This window comes from Anabrus simplex, chromosome 2, assembly GCF_040414725.1.
Source record: "Anabrus simplex isolate iqAnaSimp1 chromosome 2, ASM4041472v1, whole genome shotgun sequence".
NCBI lineage: Eukaryota > Metazoa > Arthropoda > Insecta > Orthoptera > Tettigoniidae > Anabrus > Anabrus simplex.
The window spans coordinates 919,268,676-919,280,332 of NC_090266.1; the positions used below are offsets into that span (position 1 = coordinate 919,268,676).

An 11,657-nucleotide genomic window follows, 5' to 3' on the forward strand; every position below is an offset into this window, starting at 1 on the left:
TCCTTCCCATTCCTAGGCCTTTCCTATCCCGTCGTCGCCATAAGACCTATCTGTGACGGTGCGATGTAAAGCAAATAGCAAAAAAAAAAGTAAAAGTCACAGTACCCAAAGACATTCCTGTATTAAACGACTAAAAGGTCACCAAGACACTTTTCTTGTGTGATATGGTCAGCTTGTTAAAAGCCAGATGTAATTGTTATTGGCTTTACGCCCGCTAACTACTTCTACGGTTTTCGGAGACGCCGATGTGCAGGAATTTAGTCCTGCAGGAGTTCTTTTACGTGACAGTTAATGTACCGACACGAGGCTGACGTATTTGAGCACCTTCAACTACAACCGGACTGAACCAGGATCGAACCTGCCAAGTTGGGGTCAGAAGGCCAGCACCTCAACCGTCTGAACCACTCAGCCCGACTTGTGAAAACTAGATGAAGTCGTATTTATCTTTATCTTTATCATGTTTAACTTTTTCCCTCCACCAAGATATTTAATGTTTCTCTTTCACGGGCCCCGGAAGTGGGTAGGCCAGTTGCCCCAACCATAAATATATATTTTCGGGAATGATAGATTATAGATTATTACTATGATCTTTCTTTCTTTCTTTCCTTCTTAAAAAGTTTATTCTTCAGGGTTGGCTTTTCCCTCGGACTCAGCGAGGGATTTCACCTCTACCGCTTCAAGAGCAGTGTCCTGGAGCGTCAGACTTTGGGTATGATGATACAACTGGTGAGGAGGGCCATTACCTCGCCCAGGCGGCCTTACCTGCTGTGCTCAAAAGGGGTCTTGTTGGAGGATGGGAAAATCGGAAGGGATAGACAAGGAAGAGGGAAGGAAACGGCCGTGGCCTTAGGTGCCTGGAGGAGAGGTGGGAAAATACGATAAACCACTTCGACGATGGCTGAGGTGGGATTCGAAACCCCTCTACTCAGTTGACCTCCCGAGGCTGAGTAGACCCCGTTCCAGCCCTCGTACTATTTGTTTTCAACTTTCATGGTAGAGCCGGGAATCGAAACCGGGCCTCCGGGGGTGGCAGCTAATCACATTAACCACTACACCACAGAGGCGGACTAGTACTATAATGCTACCTATATGTTTATGTTAGTGCTGAAATCCGATTTTTTACTTTTCTAATACTGAAAGCCCGAAAATGTAATGAATGAAAAGCTACAACCTGTTTTCCAGTCATTGACCGGGTCAGGGATGTAATGAATGAAACATATATAGGCTGTTATTACAATGGGGTCGCCACTCCCAAGGTGGTTTATTAATGAGTGATAAATGCTATGAAATGATAATGGAGAGTGTTGCTGGAATGAAAGATGATAGGGAAAACCGGAGTACCCGGAGAAAAACCTGTCCCGCCTCCGCTTTGTCCAGCACAAATCTCACATGGAGTGACCGGGATTTGAACCACGGTATCCAGCGGTGAGAGGCCGACGCGGTGCCGTCTGAGCCACGGAGGCTCTCGAAAATGTAATGTTATTCTTTAATATGGGAATCAGTCTAGAAGGAAATGTTGAAAGTGATGTGACTTATATCCACGTTCGTTGTTATCCTAATACTATGAGTTACAGTACATTGCACGTATATGAAAGATGCCACTTACAAACTTGTTTTTTATCCGCGAATTTCTTCGGCCACAAAAGTAACTATTTTTCAAGAATGATAACATCTACACATGGTAGATTGTCTAACTGTGCTGTTTTGAACCTTTCTTCGGTCATTTTGAAGTTATTCGCAATCACGAATAATAAACAATCGGCTTTTAGTAACGGCTGATGCACAATGGCTGGTAGAGCTGCATGCGGTACTGGATCGTGACGTCACAGCGTGCCGCTTACGTCAGAGACCGTTTCACTCGCCTTGCGGAAAGGCACTTTTGAACATTTTTCTAATGGTAGAAAACAAGGCAACTTACTACATTGTAATACGTTTACGTACTGTTTCATTGGTGTACTTTTCAAAAAAATATTTTTGAAAATTATGCATGTTCCCTATTCATTTTAATCATATTGGATGTATATCGTCGGTTGTTTATCTCTGTAGCTGGAAAAAATGTACATCATTTATTCCACTATATATCTTGTTTCGTGACATCACACTTTAATTTAATCTAATACTAACCATTATTACTACTTGGATAACCCTGATAATTAAGTACAAAACCATAAGTAACTCGCCGTACAATGTAAACCGATTACGATGTCATATCTTGTCACAACTTTTCCGTGAAGCTTTGTGCGCCCCTCACAAACAAAACAATCATCATTACCATCGCTCTATATCTGGGACAACCCTGAAATTGGCTAACCTCGCTCATTATACTTTAACTTTAGGGTTTCGGATATACATTACAATCTCGATTAAACAAATTCACAGTATCTAATAACCTACACGTTATTCCCGGGGGGAAATTTCAACTAGATCCAACAGTTAATGTTATCCACTGCCAAGAAATGCAATCTCGTTTCAATGCGTAACACACTCTGCACGTTCCGTTATTCTCTAGTTGCGAACTCCTATCAGCTGACGGCATTGAGACACAAACGACCCTCGCTCTGCTGTGGTATGAAACATCTGTTTTCGTCTTGCCTGACTGGCTTCTAAGAATGACACCTTTAACTTCGCCGACATAATAAAACAAATACGATATTTCTCACCAACAAAATGCACATAGATTATACTTCAAAATGCCCTACAATAATTGTACACGTTGCAAATTAATACCGGCGTGGATTTTCCAGTTCTACATTCCATCCCAAACATTACACAAAATCGTCCTCGGGCTTATACATATCCCGGCACATTTACAGGCTTCCAATCACCTGATTCACAAATCCCATCTCAACTCATACGACAAATCTAACTCTTGCCTCAACTCGATGGATCTCACTGATAGAAAAAATGGAATAAAAATACTTAGAATCCACGACGCATAATACGCACAAATACATTAATAATGAACACTTCGCATAATGATCTCGTATTTTCAAAACTGGATTTTCACAAAATGATTGTCAAAATTCTACTATTATATATTGTCAGTCAGACAAAGTTTAAATGGACTTAAAATAACGTTTCACTTCGTGGCAAAATTCACCACTCAACATTTCTCAACCCGACAGCGCGCTTCCACTCGATTGAAAAATTTTACGTCAGATAAAATTATCTTAAGTTGACATCACAAAAATATAGGCAATAAATTCACGGAAATGACGATCTACTCTGGACGTGATATCACTTCGAAACCCTCACTAATAACTTTTACAAGTCACACGGCACTCGCAATATTTTAAAATTTATCCAAGCAGAAAATAAAACAAATGACCTTTCGTCATATTTCTGACATTCGCCAAAAAAAAATATGGGTGACCAACTGCGTCATAAAAACCGATTTCAAATGCACATAAGTTTGACATCACAAAACAAGATATAGTAGGTGGTAAGATGTCAAGGCACCTACCTTAGGTTAACGTCGGATTCCATCTTTCGGCTCACCCGCGACCTTCCGTCGCTTATCTAGCCATTTTACATTTTTGGCTGTACATCATAATATTTATTTATTTTTCCTGGAAATAAAACATTAAAAAAGAGAAATACCCTTCACACGTGTCTCCGTTGATCGCACTAGACTGATGGTAGTTACTGCCCGCAAACGAATTACTTTAACATCACAAAAAAATTTACAACTTTTTAATACTTCTGCGGTATCTTGACAGTCTTTTTTATCAAACTAAATCCACTTGGATTTAAGTCACCAGCCACATCGGCCAAAATCTGTTCGTCGGACTTAGTCTACTTTTTTGTCGCTTGATTTACACAACAGTCTAACTCTCTCACTCAATATTCAATAACACAATGCAGGGGTTTCAACATGGCGTCGCTTCTATATTTATAGCCATTACCCCCCTCTCCAGGCATTTTCCCTTTGTCGCCAAGAAAATTTGTGAAACTTTTTCGACTTAAATGAACTGTATTTAAAAGAGTTTTGGATGTAACCACATACTTGTTTTCCTGTACATTTAAAATTTACACTTATTAATTTAACTGGAAAAATGACCTCATGTGATAGGCACTGTTTTCTGTCGACTTCGCGTCGGGACGCTAGACACGCGCGCACTTCTGAAATAATCCACCAAAATGGCTTAGCAGTCTCAAATCTGTCTGGCTAAAGACCAATTGTCTTATAGATAAATACAGGACCATCATTATATTGCATTCACCACTAATTCTTTCATTTAATTTTATTTATTCGACATAAACTTTCTTCTGTATCCTTCCACTGTCGACACGTGCGGATGACGTCACATCTCAGAGCGTGGGATGGAAAGTAGCTACCTCCTTGCCACGTGTCACTCCCGTGATATCAAGAAATGTTCAGAAGTGTAGTAAATTTTCATACTTAAATTTCTTTGGGGCACAAAGGTCATGGGTTCAATACTGTGTTGTAAGTTCTATTTGAGAACATTCAAATACTCTGATCTGTGCATGTTACCAGCAATAAACGTGAGATTCCTAACAGCTTAGGCTGCCATACATCCCCATACCATAACTCCATAGGGGTCTAGTCCTGTATTCGGTCTCCTCCAGACCAATAACCTACCATCGAGTGAAATATATTCAGTTTACCTCCATCCGTCACTAACACCGTAACCCAACAATCAGTTCACTTACAAGGGAAGGGCGGGTACCGGGGAATCGCCGATCTTACGTAAATTTTGTACACACGTTAAGTGAGCCAAGAATAACACAATAGGCAAACTACTTGTTTCGGAAATTAACTCGTCTGTTGTTGGAACTGGAGCGCTCGGCTACACTACCCGCAACTCGCACTGTCCGGCTTATAGTCCTTGTGGCTGCTTGTGTAATGGTAATCAACATAGGGGAAATTATTTCTGCGTTGAAGAAAAATGGAACGTATGATATTAAGCCTCTCAATGTTCAAGAATATGACGTGCTGGACGCTATTGACGGTATGTTGATGGTCTGTTTACTAGTTGATTTGCGTCTCTTTCAAAGCTTTTACGTACCGGTAGGAGCTACCTCGAAAATGATTACGTTTACGCAAACAGCATACCGTGTCTCACTTTGGCCTCAAATGTCATGTCACGTGATCCTGATTCCGGTGACGAGCATTTGGTAGAAGGTGATGGCAACCGGGGAATGCTAAAAACAAACTTATAGACACTGACTATAAAAGGAAGGCTGTTCAGTATTGGAAAATTGGTAAATTGTTTTCGTCCGTGAAACAAAATGTTCCATCGTGTCATAAACAAATACATACCAGCCCCTTGCGATCTAGTTTTATGCATCCCTTCGCATGTGCTACAATTCTGAAATACATCGGTCCCTTCCCCTAAACCGGGGTAATATAACGAGATGTGTGTTTATGGGCTAGAAGACAGCAGGAATCGTAAGCGCCACTATTAATTCATTATGGGTACCTCGAATGAACCCGTAAAACGAGTACAGATACGCAGAACACGTACTTTAAAACAGGAGGTGGACGCACAGACCAGGAGCACGGTATGTTATAGTCTGGGAAGTGGGTGCCGCAGGTCAAGTGTCGCAGTAGCTCGCATGGCAAGTGGGCGGGGAGATGTGTGATAGAGGACAGTGCTCGAGGTAGGAGGTTCGAATCCCACATAAGCCCTCCTGCTGGATCACACCGTCCAAGGCAGCTCGCCTCACAAGTGACCTCCCAGTACAGCACTAAGCGATAGCACTCAAGGTGAGGCAGGCTGCTCGGAACGGGTGAAGACGGAAGTAGCCAGATGTGCCCACACATTTGTCAAAGTTTCAATATACCTTTCTACTTTCGTCTTAGGACATCCTCATTCGAAAATATACACGGCACTTTAAAACATAGCAAGGACATTGAACACTTTGAATGTTGACTGAAAGTTCAAAATCACATGCGTCCAGTTAAAAGGCGACGTATTTGATGTCATGTCGTGTCAACTATTAAAAATATGAGCATCTTTCAAATATTGTAACACAAATTGTGATGTTAAAGTAATGAAAAAGTTCCGCACACGTCGTTGACTGCTGTAAAACTAACGGTAAACGGTCATGAGTGAGGTAACGAGTAGGTGGAACTGCGCAACTTGGTTGTGTCACAAAATTTGTTGAGGGCCTAAAAATAGGAAATAGATGTTGGGACCGAGCTCAATAGCTGCGGCAGTATCCAGTATTCGGGAGATAGTGGGTTCGAACCTCACTGTCGGCAGCCCTGAGAATGGTTTTCCGTGGTTTCCCCATTTTCACACAAGGCAAATGCTGGGGCTGTACCTTAATTAAGGCCACGGCCGCTTCCTTCCCACTCCGAGGCCTTTCCTATTCCATCGTCGCCGCAGGACCTGTCCGTGTCGGTGCGAAGTAAAACAAGTTGTAAAAACAAGATGATATTGGGAGAAAGGAATGTTCTCTGCAGTTCCACAGTACTCCCGTCACGGTACACAAGTGTTCCTTGCACTACGCGATTTCGGTTACAACTAGCCTCTTGTGTTCCCGGTTGAATGCCGTACGAATTGCATCTTTTATTTTCATAGAATATTTCCGTGTCATACGAAAAACTGTACAACCAATGACTTAGTTATATTACGTTACATCTTAGTGCCTATCAGCTTATATGCAGTTTTTAATTTACTGTTAAAACACGCACCACGTTTTGCAGCGCATACTATATGAATATTTCTTTCCATTACTGTATATGTACTGAAAAACTTAAAAGAAATTTAATCTCCGTACATGCCATGAAGGCCATTGGAGTGGTGGAAGGTAGAAGATTCCACTATCCGTAACTACTACTACTAAAAAATTAAATCAATCAATCAATCAATCAATCAATCAATCAATCAATCAATAAATCAATCAATCAATCAATCAATCAATCAATCAATCAATCAATCAATCAATCAATCAATCAATCAATCAATCAATCAATCAATCAATAATACTGATTTGCAGTTAGGGCATTCACCCACGTGCAGCTTCCCTTTTTGTTGTTCTCCTAGCCTTTTCTTAAATGATTTCAAAGAAATTGGACAATGATTGAACATCTCCCTTGGTTAGTTATTCCAATCCCTAACTCCCCTTCCTATAAATGAATATTTGCCCCAATTTGTCCTCTTGAATTCCAACTTTATCTTCATATTGTGATCTTTCCTACTTTTAAAGACACCACTCAAACTTATTCGCCTACTGGTGTCCTCCCACGCCATCTCTCCACTGACAGCTCGGAACATACCACTTAATCGAGCAGTTGGTCTCCTTTCTCCCAAGTCTTCCCAGCCCAAACTTTGCAACATTTTTGTGACACTACTCTTTTGTCGGAAATCACCCAGAACAAATCGAGCTGCTTTTCTTTGGATTTTTTTCCAGTTCTTGAATCAAGTAATCCTGGTGAGGGTCCCATACACTGGAACCATACTCTAGTTGGGATGTTACCGAGACTTATATGCCCTCCCCATTACATCCTTACTACAACCCCTAAACACCCTCATAACCATGTGCAGAGATCTGTACCTTAATTTACAATCCCATTTATGTGATTACCCCTTTGAAGATCTTTCCTTATATTAACACCTGGTTGCTTACAGTGATCCCCAAAAGGAACTTTCACCCCACCAACGCGGTAATTAAAACTGAGAGGACTTTTCCTATTTGTGAAACTCACAACCTAACTTTTAACCCCATTTATCATCATACCATTGCCTACTGTCCATCTCACAACATTATCGAGGTCATGTTGCAGTTGCTCACAACCTTGTAACTTATTTATTACTCTATACAGGATAATATCATCCGCAAAAAGCCTTACCTCTGATTCCATTTCTTTACTCATATCATTCATATATATAAGGAAACATAAAGGTCCAATAATACTGCCTTGAGGAATTCCCCTCTTCATTATTACAGCGTCAGATAAAGCTTCGCCTTCTCTAATTCTCTGAGATCTATTTCCTAGAAATATAGTAACCCATTCAGTCACTCCCTACTTTGCGAGCTACGAATAACCGCCAGCTATGGGTACGCCCCTGTCTCTCTCTGAATGCCTGAGTAATTGTGCATATAGCTTTTACCGATATACAGCTAAGTACTATAACTACTCCTTTCCTGTAACTTTCGTAAACACGTATTTCTAAGTACAGCTAAGTACTTGCTTACATTACTAGGGTTATTCCATTCATTTTTCATCCATATTATAATTTTAAGATCATTTTCTTTCTGATTTATTATTATTATTATTATTATTATTATTATTATTATTATTATTATTAACAAATACATCGCAAATGAGAAATATCCTGGTGGCAATGGTCACTTACAGCAGTATAATAATAAAGTTAACATAATTACCCAATAACAACAAACAAACAAACAAACAAACAAACAAACAACGAGAATACAACAAACAATTCCATGGAAAGGAAGTATTACAAGAAATACTACTAGTTTGACATTCTAAATCCACCATAATCATATACAAATTCACACACAACTTAAATATTTTCAGTGCTTAACACTAATAGTTTACTATTTCTATTATTATTACTAAATAATTTTCTTCTAACACTATAGTTTTTTTACATTCTTTTAGGAGATGAAATTCTTCACTCATTTCCCCACACAACGCACATCATGCTTTTTCCTTTTCCCTTGTCCATCCCTTGATTTTGTGGATTCGCATCATCCACCATATCAGACCTCTTCTTTCTCTTATGTTTACGTTACTTTTCCTTACATTAGCTTTCTGGTTTATCATATTAAATACCGAGAGGGTCGGTTTGCTCCTGCACTCAGACTCCAACAACTGTCTTTGAGTATCCTTGACCCTTCGTACGAGTCTCTTCCATAATGTAGCATCTCCCCTAACCATGTCTATCTGCCAATAATTACCCAATCGTAACTTCTCTAAGATAAATTTAACCTTACCTAACCAATAATCTCCGGACATATTGTCTCTTTTGAACCGGGTGTATGAGTATTAGTGTTGTTAAATCATTTGAAAAAGGAATTTCGATATATCGCGCCGTTCTCATTTCATAAGCTGCTATAGTTAGCCAATCACATCGCTTCGCGGGCGAATTCAAATGGGCTTTGCGAGAGTATGTTGCTAAATCTGGCTGAACACAACCTAATGAGCTGAAAGCTTAAATCTGCACGTGAGTTGGCTGAACACAACCTAATGAGCTAAAGCTTAAATCGGCACGTGACTTGGCTGAACACAACCTACTGAGTTGAAAGCTTAAATCTGCACATGGCTTGCCTGAACACAACCTAATGAGTTGAAAGCTTAAATCTGCACGTGACTTGCCTGAACACAACCTAATGAGCTAAAGCTTAAATCTGCACGTGGCTTGGCTGAACACAACCTACTGAGTTGAAAGCTTAAATCTGCACATGGCTTGGCTGAACACAACCTAATGAGTTGAAAGCTTAAATCTGCACATGGCTTCCCTGAACACAACCTAATGAGCTGAAAGCTTAAATCGGCACGTGACTTGGCTGAACACAACCTACTGAGTTGAAAGCTTAAATCTGCACGTGGCTTGGCTGAACACAACCTAATGAGTTGAAAGCTTAAATCGGCACGTGACTTGGCTGAACACAACCTACTGAGTTGAAAGCTTAAATCTGCACATGGCTTGCCTGAACACAACCTAATGAGTTGAAAGCTTAAATCTGCACGTGACTTGCCTGAACACAACCTAATGAGCTAAAGCTTAAATCTGCACGTGGCTTGGCTGAACACAACCTACTGAGTTGAAAGCTTAAATCTGCACGTGGCTTGGCTGAACACAACCTAATGAGTTGAAAGCTTAAATCTGCACATGGCTTGCCTGAACACAACCTAATGAGCTGAAAGCTTAAATTGGCACGTGACTTGGCTGAACACAACCTACTGAGTTGAAAGCTTAAATCTGCACGTGGCTTGGCTGAACACAACCTAATGAGATGTAAGCTTAAATCTGCTCGTGGCTTGGCTGAACACAACCTAATGAGTTGAAAGCTTAAATCTGCACGTGATTTGGCTGAACACAACCTAATGAGTTGAAAGATTATCTCTGCACGTGGCTTGGCTGAACACAATCTAATGAGATGTAAGCTTAAATCTGCACGTGGTTTGGCTGAACACAACCTAATGAGTTGAAAGATTATCTCTGCACGTGACTTGGCTGAACACAACCTACTGAGTTGAAAGCTTAAATCTGCACGTGGCTTGGCTGAACACAACCTAATGAGATGTAAGCTTAAATCTGCTCGTGACTTGGCTGAACACAACCTAATGAGCTGAAAGCTTAAATCTGCACGTGATTTGGCTGAACACAACCTAATGAGTTGAAAGATTATCTCTGCACGTGGCTTGGCTGAACACAATGTAATGAGATGTAAGCTTAAATCTGCACGTGGTTTGGCTGAACACAACCTAATGAGTGGAAAGCTTAAATCATCACGTGACTTGGCTGAACACAACCTACTGAGTTGAAAGCTTAAATCTGCACGTGGCTTGGCTGAACACAACCTAATGAGATGTAAGCTTAAAGCTGCTCGTGGCTTGGCTGAACACAACCTAATGAGCTGAAAGCTTAAATCTGCACGTGATTTGGCTGAACACAACCTAATGAGTCGAAAGATTAACTCTGCACGTGGCTTGGCTGAACACAATCTAATGAGATGTAAGGTTAAATCTGCACGTGGTTTGGCTGAACACAACCTAATGAGTTGAAAGCTTAAATCATCACGTGACTTGGCTGAACACAACCTAATGAGTTGAAAGCTTAAATCTGCACGTGACTTGGCTGAACACAACGTAATGAGTTCAAAGCTTAAATCGAGAAACGCTCACAGTTTAAGTGATGTTATGTGAGAAAGCGTTAAACTGTCTATATTAGGCTATTTACTAATATAAAATTCTTGATTTCTTTGTTTCAGATAAATTGCTGAAACGGCGCTCAAGTCAGTGACCTGCAATCAACTGTAATCAATTATTTATTTGAATAATAAAGTTTTATGGAAATTCACCAGTTATTTAATAATTTAGCCAAAGAGCCCCAGGCATTGACTGTGCTACTCCCCGTGCAGTAAGTACATGAAGTTGACAATGATGTCTTCACAGAACGTAAAGCATCAACAAGAGTTTTTTCTAGCACTCGTAATTAATGCCGGGATTAAACGTACTCGAGCAGTGGATTGTGAGAGTTGGAGTCAGGAACGCGGATGGCCGTCCACTTTCATAAGAGTTAACAATAATAATGGCGTGTGGCCTCCGAAGAGGCCAGGTGCAGGTCTTTAGATTTGACGCCCGTAGGTTACCTGCGCGTCGTGATAAGGATGAAATGATGATGAACCCAGTCCCCGTGCAGGGGAATTACTAATTATGGTTAAATTCCCGCCCTACCGGGAATTGAACCCGGGACCCCTGTGACCAAAGACCAACACGCTAACCATTTAGCATTGGAGCCGGACATTAACAATGACTGAAGCTGAAACTAATATAGATATTACCTCTCATCAAGGCAACTGTTCTCGATACAGAAAGTATTTAAAACAACCGAAACACTCGTATCTCCGTCTCTGAAATTTCACGTGTCTGACTTCATTCTGCACGTACATGGACTTTTCTTGTAGACTTCTGTTTTAAAGTTTCCTAC

At 40.6% G+C, this 11,657-nt stretch overlaps 1 long non-coding RNA gene across 1 annotated transcript in view; it reads left to right on the forward strand.

Annotated features, from left to right (window-relative positions):
- LOC136863188 (uncharacterized) overlaps nt 1-11,027 on the forward strand; it is a 179,259-nt gene extending 168,232 nt beyond the window's left edge. The window contains exon 3 of the long non-coding RNA XR_010859166.2: nt 10,939-11,027. This is a non-coding gene — a long non-coding RNA (uncharacterized lncRNA). The remainder of the gene's footprint in view (nt 1-10,938) is intronic.
- The last annotated feature ends 630 nt before the right edge of the window (nt 11,028-11,657 follow it).